Source organism: Symsagittifera roscoffensis, chromosome 10, assembly GCF_963678635.1.
Source record: "Symsagittifera roscoffensis chromosome 10, txSymRosc1.1, whole genome shotgun sequence".
NCBI classification, from domain to species: Eukaryota; Metazoa; Xenacoelomorpha; order Acoela; family Convolutidae; genus Symsagittifera; species Symsagittifera roscoffensis.
The window spans coordinates 2,917,047-2,936,020 of record NC_087071.1 but is presented as its reverse complement, the minus strand read 5'-3'; the positions used below and the strand labels follow the sequence as shown (position 1 = coordinate 2,936,020).

The 18,974-nt window shown below is 38.1% G+C and overlaps 8 non-coding genes across 8 annotated transcripts; all 8 read left to right on the top strand.

Moving 5' to 3' along the window:
• Positions 1-3,893: 3,893 nt before the first annotated feature.
• On the top strand, positions 3,894-4,012 carry LOC134855839 (5S ribosomal RNA). Its single transcript, XR_010164681.1, has one exon. It is a non-coding gene; the product is annotated as a 5S ribosomal RNA (ribosomal RNA).
• A 4,136-nt stretch (positions 4,013-8,148) lies between these two features.
• On the top strand, positions 8,149-8,267 carry LOC134855838 (5S ribosomal RNA). Its single transcript, XR_010164680.1, has one exon. It is a non-coding gene; the product is annotated as a 5S ribosomal RNA (ribosomal RNA).
• A 1,159-nt stretch (positions 8,268-9,426) lies between these two features.
• On the top strand, positions 9,427-9,545 carry LOC134855837 (5S ribosomal RNA). Its single transcript, XR_010164679.1, has one exon. It is a non-coding gene; the product is annotated as a 5S ribosomal RNA (ribosomal RNA).
• Positions 9,546-10,703: 1,158 nt separating this feature from the next.
• Positions 10,704-10,822, top strand: LOC134855836 (5S ribosomal RNA). Its single transcript, XR_010164678.1, has one exon. It is a non-coding gene; the product is annotated as a 5S ribosomal RNA (ribosomal RNA).
• A 1,158-nt stretch (positions 10,823-11,980) lies between these two features.
• On the top strand, positions 11,981-12,099 carry LOC134855830 (5S ribosomal RNA). The gene has a single exon (XR_010164672.1). It is a non-coding gene; the product is annotated as a 5S ribosomal RNA (ribosomal RNA).
• A 3,829-nt stretch (positions 12,100-15,928) lies between these two features.
• On the top strand, positions 15,929-16,047 carry LOC134855832 (5S ribosomal RNA). The gene has a single exon (XR_010164674.1). It is a non-coding gene; the product is annotated as a 5S ribosomal RNA (ribosomal RNA).
• Positions 16,048-17,207: 1,160 nt separating this feature from the next.
• On the top strand, positions 17,208-17,326 carry LOC134855707 (5S ribosomal RNA). Its single transcript, XR_010164566.1, has one exon. It is a non-coding gene; the product is annotated as a 5S ribosomal RNA (ribosomal RNA).
• A 1,159-nt stretch (positions 17,327-18,485) lies between these two features.
• LOC134855843 (5S ribosomal RNA) lies at positions 18,486-18,604 on the top strand. The gene has a single exon (XR_010164685.1). It is a non-coding gene; the product is annotated as a 5S ribosomal RNA (ribosomal RNA).
• Positions 18,605-18,974: the final 370 nt, after the last annotated feature.

The window sequence follows — 18,974 nt, the reverse complement described above, 5'->3', positions numbered from 1 at the left end:
TTTATTTAAAGCAAAAGTAATTCTTTTACTTTTATGCGCTAAGAGTTATTGCTGTTTAAAATTCGGTGATGTCAAAAAGTTAAGCCTAATTGAGCGTGGTGCAAAAATTTTCAATTGGTCAAATTTTGGCCAAAACAATAGAAAACCGAAAAATTTCTTTTGCCGTATCAATTTTGTGTACAATCAGCTGCTGATAGGCCAAAAATAATGGAGATAACTTTTGGGGTCTTTGAGTTATAGCCTTTTGAATTTCGGTGATGTCAAAAAAAAAAGCCCAATCGAGTCACTGATTCCTAGCCTGTGTGCTAATAACCTAATATCTCTCACTTTAGTCTTTCTTTCGCCTACCTAAGTCCTTTAATAAAATAATACCCCTCCGGTTTGGCACAAATAGGACCCTTCCGGACTAACAAAATCTAGACCCTTCGGGATTGAAGTTAACCCTCTTGTTTTACAATTCACACTAACGGTGAAGGGTCTTGTCGCTTGCCTAACTTCGGCTCGATTAAGGTTTTGCTGTGCATTTAGCCTTCACTTTTCGTCTAGAACAGCCTAAAGTTACTTTATTCAACCGCTCTTACCTTTTGGTAGGGGTATAAGGGCTTTTCCAAAAAAAAAATTTTATAAAACGTGAAGGGTGTACCCTTCCAAATTGAGGAATTTGTTAAAAACAATCTCAAAAAATTTTCACGCTTACTTTTTTGCAAAACTTTTGTCTTTATCAGTAAGCTCAGCTAATTTCTGATCTATTGGTACCAAGATCAACTGGATCTATTCAGTCGTCGAAAAGTTATTAGCCAAAACGTCTTTTTTCTTAAAGTCAAGAAATTTCTCTATTATAGGTTCGGCCTAACTTTTTCCGCAAATCTGGTCCTTTCGACCTAAAATTTATTGATCCGAGCTCAGAAGGCCTATATTTTTCTAGTTCAATGCAAAAGACCCGATCTAAAACGCTTTAGTTGAGAAAATTTGAGAAAAACTATGCTACCTGTACCCCTCCGGATTGATGAATCCACCAAATCAAACACGTTAGGTTCGATTTCTCTGTAACCCGGAAGGCTTTCGGGTAGCGGGTTTTAAAACTTGTAGATTCACTAGTGGACGTTGTCCGAACAACTATTTTTACTGTTGTAACTCAAAAATTTCAAAAATTTTTCTGATTTTATAGTGTTTCGTTTTCTCAAAAATCACGAAATTTCGGTTTTCAGTACCAAAATAGTTCCAACCACTTTCGAACTAAACTTAACCGGTTATATCTATTATGATAGTGCAGTTACGATGTAACACACTAACTTAACACTTTTTTCCGTTTCAAAAAATATCGATATCTCAAAAATCGCGACTTGTGGGGGGATCAAAATATCGCTATTTTGACCCTAAAAACCGGTCTATTTTCTGTGTTTTTCACTGAAAAACGGTATAAGAATATTAATATAGGCTATATTAGTAATAATATTAGTAATACTATACCCCTCCGGGTTTGTTTGATATCCGAATTAAGGTGCTTAACTCGGATATTCGCAGTTCGGTGAAGGGTCACTACAGTGCAGCACTGTCGAGCCCCCCACAGATTACTATCTTACTTTTTGTACCAAAAGGGATACAAAACTTGTTAACGATACCCAACAGTCGATTGTTGTTGTCGTTGAGCGCCTTCTTGTTGCTCCTTGTACTGCTTGCCGGATCAGTCTTCTCCCAAGACCCTTCCGAATTGAGCGCAAATCAGCTGACCCTTCCAGATTGAGCGCAATTTATCATTAACGTGCTTAAATGCTCAAATAACCCTACAGTACAAGCCTCACAAACAGGCTACAAAATTGATCGTAACGATCCTGACTGATATAAATGCCTGTAACAGCAATATATCTATCAACAACAACGGGAGGGTCGGATCACATCTTGTCTGGGGGGATGATTTCTACTGATTTTTTACTTTTTTTTTTTACTGTTTTTGGTTTTTTCGGTTTTCTTTTATGTTTTTTTTTCGTTTTTCATGGGTACTATACTACTTTTTGTTTGGTTTTATATATATCTTTAAGTGTTTTTGGTCACAAACCTCTCATGGAACGAGGGAATGGCCGATCCCCCCACCCTTCCTGATTCGTGAATTTTCGGTCTTAACTAAGTTAAAAAGCTATCCACGGTAATCCGGAAGGCTTCCGCGTTCCAAACTACCCTTCCACCCCGTTGGTTTAGGCCTATTAAGGGCGTTAATGTGAGCATCCCCTCGGCGCGGAGTGCTCGTTAACGGTTCTGCCGGTCATGATGTTAAAAAAGAATAACACCCAGGAGCGCCATAAAGACATGTATGTAACATTCGCCCGGAAGATACATATCGACGGAAAATAAAACTAAGCCCTAAGACGACTGGCTAACGTCTAAACAGAGCTTTTTATGCTTCTCACCGTCTCTACCAAGCCAGTACTTTTGGTGGTCTTTTCTAACATCGGGTCGACAAAAAACGTTACTGCTTTCGGCTTCGGTCAAAACACTCAAATTAACATAATTACATGCAGGAAAAGTGAGCTCATGGATGGGTCTCAGTATCCCCAGACCACGAGGTCACTCCTAAAAACAGGGCTACTACTTATTGAATTATTGTTTTTGTTCAGTAGATAAAAATCATCATCTCCATCGAAGATGGATCAACCCTTTCCCCCAACTCCTAGCTTCTCATCCTTATCGAAATGAATCCAGTTGTTGATTAATTTCAAATCAGGACATGACAAGAAGCTAAAAGTTTATATAAAAGAATAAAAGTTCCAGTTCCGAAACCCTTCCGGATTCTTGAATCCACTGAATCAAGCTCGTTAATCTTGACTTCTTCGTAATCCGGAAGGCTATCTTGCACCCTTCACCGTTGTCTGCAACGGCCTTGCAACTATCGTAGCGACACAATAGTTGCAACTCGGAACGTCCTTCTGTTTTCTCTGTTGTTTTTCTATCACAATCTTCGTTGTTTTTCGTCAGTGCGACTATCGTTATTCTGTTGCTTTTTAGCTTTTCTGCCAAAATGGCCGTTTCTGACGTTTCTCAGAAATGTTACGTAATCACTTCGAAAATTTAAAAATTAGCAATTTCCGAATCCCTCAACCTTCACGTTTTGTTCAATCGTTCAAATAACGTTCTTAACCCTTAAAAATCACTAATCCGGAAGGCTCGCTGCTAGAAATTCGAATTCTGCAGAGATTGCATTTTGGCACATTCTGGTCGAATGTCACAAATTTTTATTTTTTTTTCGTTCAAAGTTCATTTTTTCAACTCGTTTCATAAATTTGAGCTCAGGAAAATTCCAACGAGCCCAAAAAGACGTTTGTAGCTCAAGTGTACGTGGAGTGTGGAGTAATCATCAGTTGAAACTTTGGGGGGACCCGAATTTCGGCCATTTTGGACGAAAATCGGCCTAAAAGCTAACTTTTAAGTTTGTGCAATTTTTTTTCTTGCATTTTTCAGGAGAATTGGGCTGTCTTCCGCTGTCGCAGAGTGCATTCAAAGAAAACTTATCAAATAGATTTGAATACTTACCTATTTAATAAGTTTATCACAACAATTAGGCTAAAAGCAACTGACAGTATCCTGGCTGGTATTCAATCATATGCCACTTACAATGAATGTGCGGCTATCATGCCATAGATGGTCATTCAAGGCACCTTGTACAAACTCCATAGGTTTTGACCAGCCGATTTGGCCATAAAACACATTGGGCCAAAAAAATTCCAAACAATGTCAATTTTCAAAATTTTGTTTGAAATGCATAAATTATAACGTGAGCGTGCAAAATTTTACATGGTATAAGAGCATATTTTTACTCTCGCGCGAGGGCGAGTGTTTTAAAAGTAATGTACATAGACATATGCTAGTAAGGATATAAATGAAAGCGGAGTAACTCAAATGCCTACGACCATACCATGTTGAATGCACCGGTTCTCGTCCGATCACCGAAGTTAAGCAATATTGGGCCTGGTTAGTACTTGGATGGGAGACCGCCTGGGAACACCAGGTGTTGTAGGCTTTTATTTAAAGCAAAAGTAATTCTTTTACTTTTCTGCGCTAAGAGTTATTGCTGTTTAAAGTTCGGTGATGTCAAAAAGTTAAGCCTAATCGAGCGTACTGCAAAAATTTTCAATGGGTCAAATTTTGGCCAAAACAATAGAAAACCGAAAATTTTTTTTTGCAGTATCAATTTTGTGTACAATCAGCTGCTGATAGGCCAAAAATAATGGAGATAACTTTTGGGGTCTTTGAGTTATAGCCTTTTGAATTTCGGTGATGTCAAAAAATAAGCCCAATCGAGTCACTGATTCCTAGCCTGTGTGCTAATAACCTAATACCTCTCACTTTAGTCTTTCTTTCGCCTACCTAAGTCCTTTAATAAAATAATACCCCTCCGGATTGGTACAAATAGGACCCTTCCGGACTAACAAAATCTAGACCTTTCCGGATTGGGACCCCTCCGAGTGAGTTAACACAAGACCCCTCCGGATTTGGACCCCTCCGAATTAGCAACTATAAGACCCCTCCGGATTCGGACCCCTCCTAACTTGAAAAAATTTTGACCCCTCCGGATTGGGAGCCCTCCGGTTTCGTAAAAGTAGCTTTTCGGAGGTTTCCTTCTTTCAACCTATACCCCTCCGGATACGTTTTCCGATGCAATTTTGCTTTTTCAATTAACTAGGAAGGGTATGTACTACTTTCCTAGACCCTTCCGGATTGAAGTTAAGCCTCTTATTTTACAATTCACACTAACGGTGAAGGGTCTTGTCGCTTGCCTAACTTCGGCTCGATTAAGGTTTTGCTGTGCCTTTAGCCTTCACTTTTCGTCTAGAGCAGCCTAAAGTTACTTTATTCAACCGCTATTACCTTTTGGTAGGGGTATAAGGGCTTTTCCAAAAAATTTTTATAAAACGTGAAGGGTGTACCCTTCCAAATTGAGGAATTTGTTAAAAACAATCTCAAAAAATTTTCACGCTTACTTTTTTGCAAAACTTTTGTCCCTATCAGTAAGCTCAGCTGATTTCTGATCTATTGGTACCAAGATCAACTGGATCTGTTCAGTCGTCGAAAAGTTATTAGCCAAAACGTTCTCTATTATAGGTTCTCTATTATAGGTTCCGCCTAACTTTTTCCGCAAATGTGGTCCTTTCGACCTAAAATTTATTGATTCGAGCTCAGAAGGCCTATACTCTTCTAGTTCAATGCAAAAGACCCGATCTAAAACGCTTTAGTTGAGAAAATTTGAGAAAAACTATGCTACCTGTACCCCTCCGGATTGATGAATCCACCAAATCAAACACGTTAAGTTCGATTTCTCTGTAACCCGGAAGGCTTTCGGGTAGCGGGTTTTAAAACTTGTAGATTCACTAGTGGACGTTGTCCGAACAACTATTTTTATTGTTGTAACTCAAAAATTTCAAAAATTTTTCTGATTTTATAGTGTTTCGTTTTCTCAAAATCACGAAATTTCGGTTTTCAGTACCAAAATAGTTCCAACCACTTTCGAACTAAACTTAACCGGGTCTATCTATTATGGTAGTGCAGTTACGATGTAACACACTAACTTAACACTTTTTTCCGTTTCAAAAAATATCGTTATCTCAAAAATCGCGACTTGTGGGGGGATCAAAATATCGCTATTTTGACCCTAAAAACCGGTCTACTTTCTGTGTTTTTCACTGAAAAACGGTATAAGAGTATTAATAAAGGCTATATTAGTAATCATATTAATAATACTATACCCCTCCGGGTTTGTTTAATATCCGAATTAAGGTGCTTAACTCGGATATTCGCAGCTCGGTGAAGGGTCACTACAGTGCAGCACTGTCGAGCCCCCCACAGATTACTATCTTACTTTTTGTACCAAAAGGGATACAAAACTTGTTAACGATACCCAACAGTCGATTGTTGTTGTCGTTGAGCGCCTTCTTGTTGCTCCTTGTACTGCTTGCCGGATCAGTCTTCTCCCAAGACCCTTCCGAATTGAGCGCAAATCAGCTGACCCTTCCAGATTGAGCGCAATTTATCATTAACGTGCTTAAATGCTCAAATAACCCTACAGTACAAGCCTCACAAACAGGCTACAAAATTGATCGTAACGATCCTGACTGATATAAATGCCTGTAACAGCAATATATCTATCAACAACAACGGGAGGGTCGGATCACATCTTGTCTGGGGGGATGATTTCTACTGATTTTTTACTTTTTTTTTTTTTTTACTGTTTTTGGTTTTTTCGGTTTTCTTTTATGTTTTTTTGTTTTTCTTGGGTACTATACTACTTTTTGTTTGGTTTTATATATATCTTTAAGTGTTTTTGGTCACAAACCTCTCATGGAACGAGGGAATGGCCGATCCCCCCACCCTTCCTGATTCGTGAATTTTCGGTCTTAACTAAGTTAAAAAGCTATTCACGGTAATCCGGAAGGCTTCCGCGTTCCAAACTACCCTTCCGCCCCGGCGGTTTAGGCCTGTTAAGGGCGTTAATGTGAGCATCCGCTCGGCGCGGAGTGCTCGTTAACGGTTCTGCCGGTCATGATGTTAAAAAAGAATAACACCCAGGAGCGCCATAAAAACATGTATGTAACATTCGCCCGGAAGATACATATCGACGGAAAATAAAACTAAGTCCTAAGACGACTGGCTAACGTCTAAACAGAGCTTTTCACCGTCTCTACCAAGCCAGTACTTTTGGTGGTCTTTTCTAACATCGGGTCGACAAAAAACGTTACTGCTTTCGGCTTCGGTCAAAACACTCAAATTAACTTAATTACATGCAGGAATAGTGAGCTCATGGCTGGGTCTCAGTATCCTCAGACCACGAGGTCACTCCTAAAAACAGGGCTACTACTTATTGAATTATTATTGTTTTTGTTCAGTAGATAAAAATCATCATCTCCATCGAAGATGGATCAACCCTTTCCCCCAACTCCTAGCTTCTCATCCTTATCGAAATGAATCCAGTTGTTGATTAATTTCAAATCAAGACATGACAAGAAGCTAAAAGTTTATATAAAAGAATAAAAGTTCCAGTTCCGAAACCCTTCCGGATTCTTGAATCCACTGAATCAAGCTCGTTAATCTTGACTTCTTCGTAATCCGGAAGGCTATCTTGCACCCTTCACCGTTGTCTGCAACGGCCTTGCAACTATTGTAGCGACACAATAGTTGCAACTCGGAAAGTCCTTCTGTTTTCTCTGTTGTTTTTCTATCACAATCTTCGTTGTTTTTCGTCAGTGCGACTATCGTTTTTCTGTTGCTTTTTAGCTTTTCTGCCAAAATAGCCGTTTCTGACGTTTCTCAGAAATGTTACGTAATCACTTCGAAAATTTAAAAATTAGCAATTTCCGAATCCCTCAACCTTCACGTTTTGTTCAATCGTTCAAATAACGTTCTTAATCCTTAAAAATTACTAATCCGGAAGGCTCGCTGCTAAAAATTCGAATTCTGCAGAGATTGCATTTTGGCACATTCTGGTCGAATGTCACAAATTTTTTTTTTTCGTTCAAAGTTCATTTTTTCATCTCGTTTCATAAATTTGAGCTCAGGAAAATTCCAACGAGCCCAAAACGACGTTTGTAGCTCAAGTGTACGTGGAGTGTGGAGTAATCATCAGTTGAAAATTTGGGGGGACCCGAATTTCGGCCATTTTGGACGAAAATCGGCCTAAAAGCTAACTTTTAAGTTTGTGCAATTTTTTTTCTTGCATTTTTCAGGAGAATTGGGCTGCCTTCCGCTGTCGCAGAGTGCATTCAAAGAAAACTTATCAAATAGATATGAATACTTACCTATTTAATAAGTTTATCACAACAATTAGGCTAAAAGCAACTGACAGTATCCTGGCTGGTATTCAATCATATGCCACTTACAATGAATGTGCGGCTATCATGCCATAGATGGTCATTCAAGGCACCTTGTACACGCTCCATAGGTTTTGACCAGCCGATTTGGCCATAAAACACATTGGGCCAAAAAAATTCCAAACAAAGTCAATTTTCAAAATTTTGTTTGAAATGCATAAATTATAACGTGAGCGTGCAAAATTTTACATGGTACAAGAGCATATTTTTACTCTCGCGCAGGGCTAGTGTTTTAAAAGTAATGTACATAGACATATGCTAGTAAGGATATAAATGAAAGCGGAGTAACTCAAATGCCTACGACCATACCATGTTGAATGCACCGGTTCTCGTCCGATCACCGAAGTTAAGCAATATTGGGCCTGGTTAGTACTTGGATGGGAGACCGCCTGGGAACACCAGGTGTTGTAGGCTTTTATTTAAAGCAAAAGTAATTCTTTTACTTTTATGCGCTAAGAGTTATTGCTGTTTAAATTTCGGTGATGTCAAAAAGTTAAGCCTAATCGAGCGTGGTGCAAAAATTTTCAATGGGTCAAATTTTGGCCAAAACAATAGAAAACCGAAAAATTACTTTTGCAGTATCAATTTTGTGTACAATCAGCTGCTGATAGGCCAAAAATAATGGAGATAACTTTTGGGGTCTTTGAGTTAAAGCCTTTTGAATTTCGGTGATGTCAAAAAAATAAGCCCAATCGAGCCTGGTGAATTGCGCGAACGGCCATAACTTGCCCAAAAATTGTAAAATTTCCAAATTTTATTATTTGGATTGTAAGATCATAGTCAAATCTTGGGGGACTGAGAAAATGAACCGATTTTGTCGGTCCAACACAAAGTTATAAGCTTTTGAAATCTCGGTGATGCCAAAAAGTTAAGCCTAATCGAGCGTGGTGCAAAAAATGAAATTATCAAAATTTTTGTTTTTTTTTTCGTTCAAAGTTCATTTTTTCATCTTGTTTCATAATTTTGAGCTCAGGACAATTCCAACGAGCCCAAAACGACGTTTGTAGCTCAAGTGTACGTTGAGTAATCATCAGTTGAAAATTTGGGGGGACCCGAATTTCTGCCATTTTGGACGAAAATCGGCCTAAAAGCTAACTTTTACGTTAGTGCAATTTTTTTTCTTGCATTTTTCAAGAGAATTGGACTGCTCTCCGCTGTCGCAGAGTGCATTCAAAGAAAACTTATCAAATAAATTTGAATACTTACCTCTTTAATAAGTTAATCACAACAATTAGGCTAAAAGCAACTGACAGTATCCTGGCTGGTATTCAATCATATGCCACTTACAGTGAATGTGCGGTAATCATGCCATAGATGGTCATTCAAGGCACCTTGTACACGCTCCATAGGTTTTGACCAGCCGATGTGGCCATAAAACACATTGGGCCAAAAAAATCCAAACAATGTCAATTTTCAAATTTTTGTTTGATATGCATAAATTATAACGTGAGCGTGCAAAATTTTACATGGTATAAGATCATATTTTTACTCTCGCGCGAGGGCGAGTGTTTTAAAAGTAATGTACATAGACATATGCTAGAAAGGATATAAATGAAAGCGGAGTAACTCAAATGCCTACGACCATACCATGTTGAATGCACCGGTTCTCGTCCGATCACCGAAGTTAAGCAATATTGGGCCTGGTTAGTACTTGGATGGGAGACCGCCTGGGAACACCAGGTGTTGTAGGCTTTTATTTAAAGCAAAAGTATTTCTTTTACTTTTATGCGCTAAGAGTTATTGCTGTTTAAATTTCGGTGATGTCAAAAAGTTAAGCCTAATCGAGCGTGGTGCAAAAATTTTCAATGGGTCAAATTTTGGCCAAAACAATAGAAAACCGAAAAATTTCTTTTCCAGTATCAATTTTGTGTACAATCAGCTGCTGATAGGATAAAAATAATGGAGATAACTTTTGGGGTCTTTGAGTTATAGCCTTTTGAATTTCAGTGATGTCAAAAAAATAAGCTCAATCGAGCCTGATGAATTGCGCGAACGGTCATAACTTGCCCAAAAATTTTAAAATTTCCAAATTTTCTTATTTGGATCGTAAGATCATAGTCGAATCTTGTGGGACTGAGAAAATGAACCAATTTCGTCGGTCCAACACAAAGTTATAAGCTTTTGAAGTCTCGGTGATGCCAAAAAGTTAAGCCTAATCGAGCGTGGTGCAAAAAATGAAATTATCAAAATTTTTGTTTTTTTTTCGTTCAAAGTTCTTTTTTTCATCTTGTTTCATAATTTTGAGCTCAGGACAATTCCAACGAGCCCAAAACGACGTTTGTAGCTCAAGTGTACGTTGAGTAATCATCAGTTGAAAATTTGGGGGGACCCGAATTTCTGCCATTTTGGACGAAAATCGGCCTAAAAGCTAACTTTTACGTTAGTGCAATTTTTTTTCTTGCATTTTTCAAGAGAATTGGACTGCCCTCCGCTGTCGCAGAGTGCATTCAAAGAAAACTTATCAAATAAATTTGAATACTTACCTCTTTAATAAGTTAATCACAACAATTAGGCTAAAAGCAACTGACAGTATCCTGGCTGGTATTCAATCATATGCCACTTACAGTGAATGTGCGGTAATCATGCCATAGATGGTCATTCAAGGCACCTTGTACACGCTCCATAGGTTTTGACCAGCCGATTTGGCCATAAAACACATTGGGCCAAAAAAATCCAAACAATGTCAATTTTCAAATTTTTGTTTGATATGCATAAATTATAACGTGAGCGTGCAAAATTTTACATCGTATAAGATCATATTTTTACTCTCGCGCGAGGGCGAGTGTTTTAAAAGTAATGTACATAGACATATGCTAGAAAGGATATAAATGAAAGCGGAGTAACTCAAATGCCTACGACCATACCATGTTGAATGCACCGGTTCTCGTCCGATCACCGAAGTTAAGCAATATTGGGCCTGGTTAGTACTTGGATGGGAGACCGCCTGGGAACACCAGGTGTTGTAGGCTTTTATTTAACGCAAAAGTATTTCTTTTACTTTTATGCGCTAAGAGTTATTGCTGTTTAAATTTCGGTGATGTCAAAAAGTTAAGCCTAATCGAGCGTGGTGCAAAAATTTTCAATGGGTCAAATTTTGGCCAAAACAATAGAAAACCGAAAAATTTCTTTTCCAGTATCAATTTTGTGTACAATCAGCTGCTGATAGGATAAAAATAATGGAGATAACTTTTGGGGTCTTTGAGTTATAGCCTTTTGAATTTCAGTGATGTCAAAAAAATAAGCTCAATCGAGCCTGATGAATTGCGCGAACGGCCATAACTTGCCCAAAAATTTTAAAATTTCCAAATTTTCTTATTTGGATCGTAAGATCATAGTCGAATCTTGGGGGACTGAGAAAATGAACCAATTTCGTCGGTCCAACACAAAGTTATAAGCTTTTGAAGTCTCGGTGATGCCAAAAAGTTAAGCCTAATCGAGCGTGGTGCAAAAAATGAAATTATCAAAATTTTTGTTTTTTTTTCGTTCAAAGTTCTTTTTTTCATCTTGTTTCATAATTTTGAGCTCAGGACAATTCCAACGAGCCCAAAACGACGTTTGTAGCTCAAGTGTACGTTGAGTAATCATCAGTTGAAAATTTGGGGGGACCCGAATTTCTGCCATTTTGGACGAAAATCGGCCTAAAAGCTAACTTTTACGTTAGTGCAATTTTTTTTCTTGCATTTTTCAAGAGAATTGGACTGCCCTCCGCTGTCGCAGAGTGCATTCAAAGAAAACTTATCAAATAAATTTGAATACTTACCTCTTTAATAAGTTAATCACAACAATTAGGCTAAAAGCAACTGACAGTATCCTGGCTGGTATTCAATCATATGCCACTTACAGTGAATGTGCGGTAATCATGCCATAGATGGTCATTCAAGGCACCTTGTACACGCTCCATAGGTTTTGACCAGCCGATTTGGCCATAAAACACATTGGGCCAAAAAAATCCAAACAATGTCAATTTTCAAATTTTTGTTTGATATGCATAAATTATAACGTGAGCGTGCAAAATTTTACATGGTATAAGAGCATATTTTTACTCTCGCGCGAGGGCGAGTGTTTTAAAAGTAATGTACATAGACATATGCTAGTATGGATATAAATGAAAGCGGAGTAACTCAAATGCCTACGACCATACCATGTTGAATGCACCGGTTCTCGTCCGATCACCGAAGTTAAGCAACATTGGGCCTGGTTAGTACTTGGATGGGAGACCGCCTGGGAACACCAGGTGTTGTAGGCTTTTATTTAAAGCAAAAGTATTTCTTTTACTTTTATGCGCTAAGAGTTATTGCTGTTTAAATTTCGGTGATGTCAAAAAGTTAAGCCTAATCGAGCGTGTTGCAAAAATTTTCAATGGGTCAAATTTTGGCCAAAACAATAGAAAACCGAAAAATTTCTTTTCCAGTATCAATTTTGTGTACAATCAGCTGCTGATAGGATAAAAATAATGGAGATAACTTTTGGGGTCTTTGAGTTATAGCCTTTTGAATTTCAGTGATGTCAAAAAAATAAGCTCAATCGAGCCTGATGAATTGCGCGAACGGCCATAACTTGCCCAAAAATTTTAAAATTTCCAAATTTTCTTATTTGGATCGTAAGATCATAGTCGAATCTTGGGGGACTGAGAAAATGAACCAATTTCGTCGGTCCAACACAAAGTTATAAGCTTTTGAAGTCTCGGTGATGCCAAAAAGTTAAGCCTAATCGAGCGTGGTGCAAAAAATGAAATTATCAACATTTTTATTTTTTTTTTCGTTCAAAGTTCCCTTTTTCATCTTGTTTCATAAATTTGAGCTCAGGACAATTCCAACGAGCCCAAAACGACGTTTGTAGCTCAAGTGTAGCTGGAGTAATCATCAGTTGAAAATTTGGGTGGACCCGAATTTCGGCCATTTTGGACGAAAATTGGCCTAAAAGCTAACTTTTAACTTAGTGCAATTTTTTTCTTGCTTTTTTCAAGAGAATTGGGCTGCCCTCCGCTGTCGCAGAGTGCATTCAAAGAAAACTTATCAAATAGATTTGAATACTTACATAATTAATAAGTTTATCACAACAATTAGGCTTTCAAATAATTTATTAAAGATTGTAATTACAAATTACAAAAATGGAAAGCAATTAGTTACACATATTTAGTTATAGTTAGCAGAGAAAAAATACGACATCAAATGTAATTTAATACACCATGAAGATAATCATTTTATGGAATGGAACCAAGTTTTTTGAGATATTCAGATGTATCTTGACACCATGATGATATCAGCTTAGCTACAAGCTATTTCATGCCTATTACATTTTCTTCAACAAGCAGATCTTTTATTGAATTGAATTTAAGTTTTTCTTTAAAAGTAAAGCAGTTTTCACGAGCGAAAAACAAATGTTGCATGGTTTCGAACTCTCTTTCACAAGAGTAACAAAGTGGGTGGTCCACTAAATTTTTAATCCATTTCCTGGGCTTATCCAGATAACCGTTTAGGAAAAAGAAGTTTGAGGTGATTACCTAGACCTCTACAGTTTAATGTATAAAAGCACGTCATGACTATATTATAAGTCTGTTGGAATTAATTTTGCATGCGAATTTGAATATTTAAAGATAGCCGGTTTCATGATGTTATTCGGGGTTCTATGATTAAAGACCTGATGGGTTTTAAAATCACCACCACCAAAATCAACGTATCTCCCCGTTGCCTATCATGCTCTCTAGCTAGGGCAGTAAGGACTGAAAAGTCCTTACTGTGGGGATTGATGCAAATAGAGCAGTAAATGCTGCCAAATTCTGACTTAGTCAAATCCGAAACTTTTCGGATTTGGTAAAATCTCTGAAAATTCCAGTTTGCGGTCGATAAAAAGTTCAAAATGTCTAACTTGGAATGTTTGCATGTTTGGAATAAGTTATACAGTTCATAATTGATCAAAATCGCGTTTTCCTTTAAACTTAAAACATACAGTTTTGATTCTGGAAATGCTATAACGTAGTCATGACGTAGTTTTCTTTCAAAATTTGGCTTACTGAGGTCAATATAGATGCAATTCATACTGATGTGGTCCTTATAACCTCTAGGACGTTCTGAAAACAGGCACGTCTTGACTAAGTTATAAATGTTTCCTATGTAATTCGCATTCAAAGTTACTAATTTTGTTTTAGCCGTTATTACGATGCATTGCCCATCCCCAGGAAAACTTTCTCGTCGCTCCGTTGTCCAGTCAAACAATTGACTAGACCACCAAGGTCTGAAAAGGCCTTGCTGAGGATATTGACATACCTCTTGCAGCAAATGTTGCAAGATTCAAAAATTTTAAAGTTCAAAGCATTTTGACTTTCAATAAACTTGTCAAAATTCCAATTAAGGGTAGAAAATGTAGCCAATAGTACTGAACTATGCAAACTGTCTGTCTGGAGTTTAAAACCCCGACCTCTATTAGAGAAAAAGACTGTTTTTTTAGAGGTTAGAACGTCTAGTTTTTTAAATTTTAGACCTAAAATGTAGTGTTTATGCGACGTTTTCCCACGTTCTGGCTTTCTTATTGGAACAAGGATGCCTAGAGGTTTCAGCTTCTCAGTGAAATCGCTGCTCTTTAGAAAGTTAAAGCACAACATTATGAAAATTTTTTGTATGAGAAGTTTTTAGACTGTTCGATACCTGTTGTTCTCTTTTTTGCAGTTTTGATGGAGTCTGCTTCTCCGCGTCTGGGCTGCTGTGTCTTCTCTGTGATTTCTGGCGGCTGAACGCCCCACTCCTTCTGAGGCTACTGCGCGCCTTCATCACATGCCAGTCCTCCTCATCCATTCGGCCCTCAGAAGCCGGAGTCCCATCAGCAGAATTGCTTATGGCCAAATCAGATGTCGTCTGGTTGACCTCTGGTGGTTGTTGTCTCCTGATCCGACACCAGGAATCATCATGACCAATATAAGGCTTCTTCTCTTCCTTGCAGACACTGCAGGAATGAATTGACGGGACATGCGCGTTGAAGGGTAGATCGAGCCATTTGAATGGCCGAGTTTTGACAGCGTTGAACGACCACTGCCTCAGGTCAGTTTCAGTGCTCTCATTGGGGATTCTGATAATGGCCGAAGCTTTACCATTGAAGAAGCTCCCCTGTCCACACTTCTCGCGTTGACGCGTAACTTCTCCCTCCACATGAACTGTTGGGGGGAGCTGCAGGGCTTCGAGGACTGCCTCATCGTCACAAAGCCCGGGCACCTGGTTCATGCGTAGCATGGCCGTCTTTGGAAACCCGGTTGGATCGTATCTCCAGAAGTGGTCACCAGTTGGGAAGATAGTCTTGTCAAGGAGCTGCAGTCCTTCTGTCTTCATGGTGGTCAGTTCGTCCTCCGCCTCAGTTGGAGCGATAACGATTAAAGAATGTAATCTTTTTTCTTTGACAGTAGAGAAAGCTTTGGAGATGGTAATTTGATCACGATGATGGGGTTTAAAGGAGGACAAGATTTCAACAATGGTTTTTTTGAGGCAGCTTCAAAACTAGCATTAGACTTGAAGCGTTCTTTTGTAAATGGAGGAATGATGGTCATTTTTAAGAATGAAGTGACTTTAGTATGAGGTCTTGCAATGCCCTCAGCGAGAACTTCAGAGAAAGAAGGCGACTGGCTATCAGCCATGTCCAAAAATAGGTAATGTGAGGAAAACAATGCAAAGTTATCTTCAGTTGGATTTCAGTAACAAAACAAAAGGTCATTTTGATATTATCACGAGCCAAATTATCACAACAGTTAGGCTAAAAGCAACTGACAGTATCCTGGCTGGTATTCAATCATATGCCACTTACAGTGAATGTGCGGCTATCATGCCATAGATGGTCATTCAAGGCACCTTGCACACGCTCCATAGGTTTTGACCAGCCGATTTGGCCATAAAACACATTGGGCCAAAAAAATTCCAAACAATGTCAACTTTCAAAATTTTGTTTGAAATGCATAAATTATAACGTGAGCGTGCAAAATTTTACATGGTATAAGAGCATATTTTTACTCTCGCGCGAGGGCGAGTGTTTTAAAAGTAATGTACATAGACATATGCTAGTAAGGATATAAATGAAAGCGGAGTAACTCAAATGCCTACGACCATACCATGTTGAATGCACCGGTTCTCGTCCGATCACCGAAGTTAAGCAACATTGGGCCTGGTTAGTACTTAGATGGGAGACCGCCTGGGAACACCAGGTGTTGTAGGCTTTTATTTAAAGAAAAAGTAATTCTTTTACTTTTATGCGCGATGAGTTTTTGCTGTTTAAAGTTCGGTGATGTCAAAAAATTAAGCCTAATCGAGCGTGGTGCAAAAATTTTCAATGGGTCAAATTTTGGCCAAAACAATAGAAAACCGAAATTTTTTTTTTCCAGTATCAATTTTGTGTACAATCAGCTGCTGGTAGGCCAAAAATGATGGAGATAACTTTTGGGGTCTTTGAGTTATAGCCTTTTGAATTTCGGTGATGTCAAAAAAATAAGCCCAATCGAGCCTGGTGAATTGCGCGAACGGCCATAACTTGCCCAAAAATTTTAAAATTTCCAAATTTTATTACTTGGATCGTAAGATCATAGTCAAATCTTGGGGGAATGAGAAAATGAACCGATTTTGTCGGTCCAACACAAAGTTATAAGCTTTTGAAATCTCGGTGATGCCAAAAAGTTAAGCCTGATCGAGCGTGGTGCAAAAAATGAAATGATCAAAATTTTTGTTTTTTTTTTATCGTTCAAAGTTCATTTTTTCATCTTGTTTCATAAATTTGAGCTCAGGAAAATTCCAACGAGCCAAAAACGACTTTTGTACCTCAAGTGTACGTGGAGTAATCATCAGTTGAAAATTTGAGGGGACCCGAATTTCGGCCATTTTGGACGAAAATCGGCCTAAAAGCTAACTTTTAAGTTATTAATTTTTTTTCTTGCATTTTTCAGGAGAATTGGGCTGCCCTCTGCTGTCGCAGAGTGCATTCAAAGAGAACTTATCAAATATATTTGAATACTTACCTATTTAATAAGTTTATCACAACAATTAGGCTAAAAGCAACTGACAGTATCCTGGCTGGTATTCAATCATATGCCACTTCAATGAATGTGCGGCTATCATGCCATAGATGGTCATTCATGGCTTCTTGTACACGCTCCATAGCTTTTGACCAGCCGATTTGGCCATAAAACACATTGGGCCAAAAAAAATTCCAAACAATGTCAATTTTCAAAATTTTGTTTGAAATGCATAAAATATAACATGAGCGTGCAAAATTTTACATGGTATAAGAGCATATTTTTACTCTCGCGCGAGGGCGAGTGTTTTAAAAGTAAGGTACATAGACATATGCTGGTAAGGATAAAAATGAAAGCGGAGTAACTCAAATGCCTACGACCATACCATGTTGAATGCACCGTTTCTCGTCCGATCACCGAAGTTAAGCAACATTGGGCCTGGTTAGTACTTGGATGGGAGACCGCCTGGGAACACCAGGTGTTGTAGGCTTTTATTTAAAGCAAAAGTAATTCTTTTACTTTTATGCGCTAAGAGTTATTGCTGTTTAAAGTTCGGTGATGTCAAAAAGTTAAGCCTAATCGAGCGTGGTGCAAAAATTTTCAATGGGTCAAATTTTGGCTAAAACAATAGAAAACCGAAAAATTTCTTTTGCAGTATCAATTTTGTGTACAATCAGCTGCTTGTAGGCTAAAAATAATGGAGATAACTTTTGGGGTCTTTGAGTTATAGCCTTTTGAATTTCGGTGATGTCAAAAAAATAAGCCCAATCGAGCCTGGTGAATTGCACGAACGGCCATAACTTGCCCAAAAATTTTAAAATTTCCAAATTTTATTATTTGGATCGTAAGATTATAGTCAAATCTTGGGGGACTGAGAAAATGAACCGATTTCGTCGGTCCAACACAAAGTTATAAGCTTTTGAAATCTCGGTGATGCCAAAAAGTTAAGCCTAATCGAGCGTGGTGCAAAAAATGAAATTATCAAATTTTTTGTTTTTTTTTCGTTCAAAGTTCATTTTTTCATCTCGTTTCACAAATTTGAGCTTAGGACAATTCCAACGAGCCCAAAACGACGTTTGTAGCTCAAGTGTACGTGGAGTAATCATTGGTTGAAAATTTGGGGGGACCCGAATTTCGGCCATTTTGGACGAAAATCGGCCTAAAAGCTAACTTTTAACTTAGTGCAATTTTTTTCTTGCATTTTTCAAGAGAATTGGGCTGTTTTCCGCTGTCGCAGAGTGCATTCAAAGAAAATTTATCAAATAGATTTGAATGATTACCTATTTAATAAGTTTATCACAACAATTAGGCTAAAAGCAACTGACAGTATCCTGGCTGGTATTCAATCATATGCCACTTACAATGAATGTGCGGCTATCATGCCATAGATGGTCATTCAAGGCACCTTGTACACGCTCCATAGGTTTTGACCAGCCGATTTGGCCATAAAACACATTGAGCCAAAAAAAATTCCAAACAATGTCAATTTTCAAAATTTTGTTTGAAATGCATAAAATATAACGTGAGCGTGCAAAATTTTACATGGTATAAGAGCATATTTTTACTCTCGCGCGAGGGCGAGTGTTTTAAAAGTAATGTACATAGACATATGCTAGTAAGGATAAAAATGAAAGCGGAGTAACTCAAATGCCTACGACCATACCATGTTGAATGCACCGGTTCTCGTCGGATCACCGAAGTTAAGCAACATTGGGCCTGGTTAGTACTTGGATGGGAGACCGCCTGGGAACACCAGGTGTTGTAGGCTTTTATTTAAAGCAAAAGTAATTCTTTTACTTTTATGCGCTAAGAGTTATTGCTGTTTAAAGTTCGGTGATGTCAAAAAGTTAAGCCTAATCGAGCGTGGTGCAAAAATTTTCAATGGGTCAAATTTTGGCTAAAACAATAGAAAACCGAAAAATTTCTTTTGCAGTATCAATTTTGTGTACAATCAGCTGCTGGTAGGCTAAAAATAATGGAGATAACTTTTGGGGTCTTTGAGTTATAGCCTTTTGAATTTCGGTGATGTCAAAAAAATAAGCCCAATCGAGCCTGGTGAATTGCACGAACGGCCATAACTTGCCCAAAAATTTTAAAATTTCCAAATTTTATTATTTGGATCGTAAGATTATAGTCAA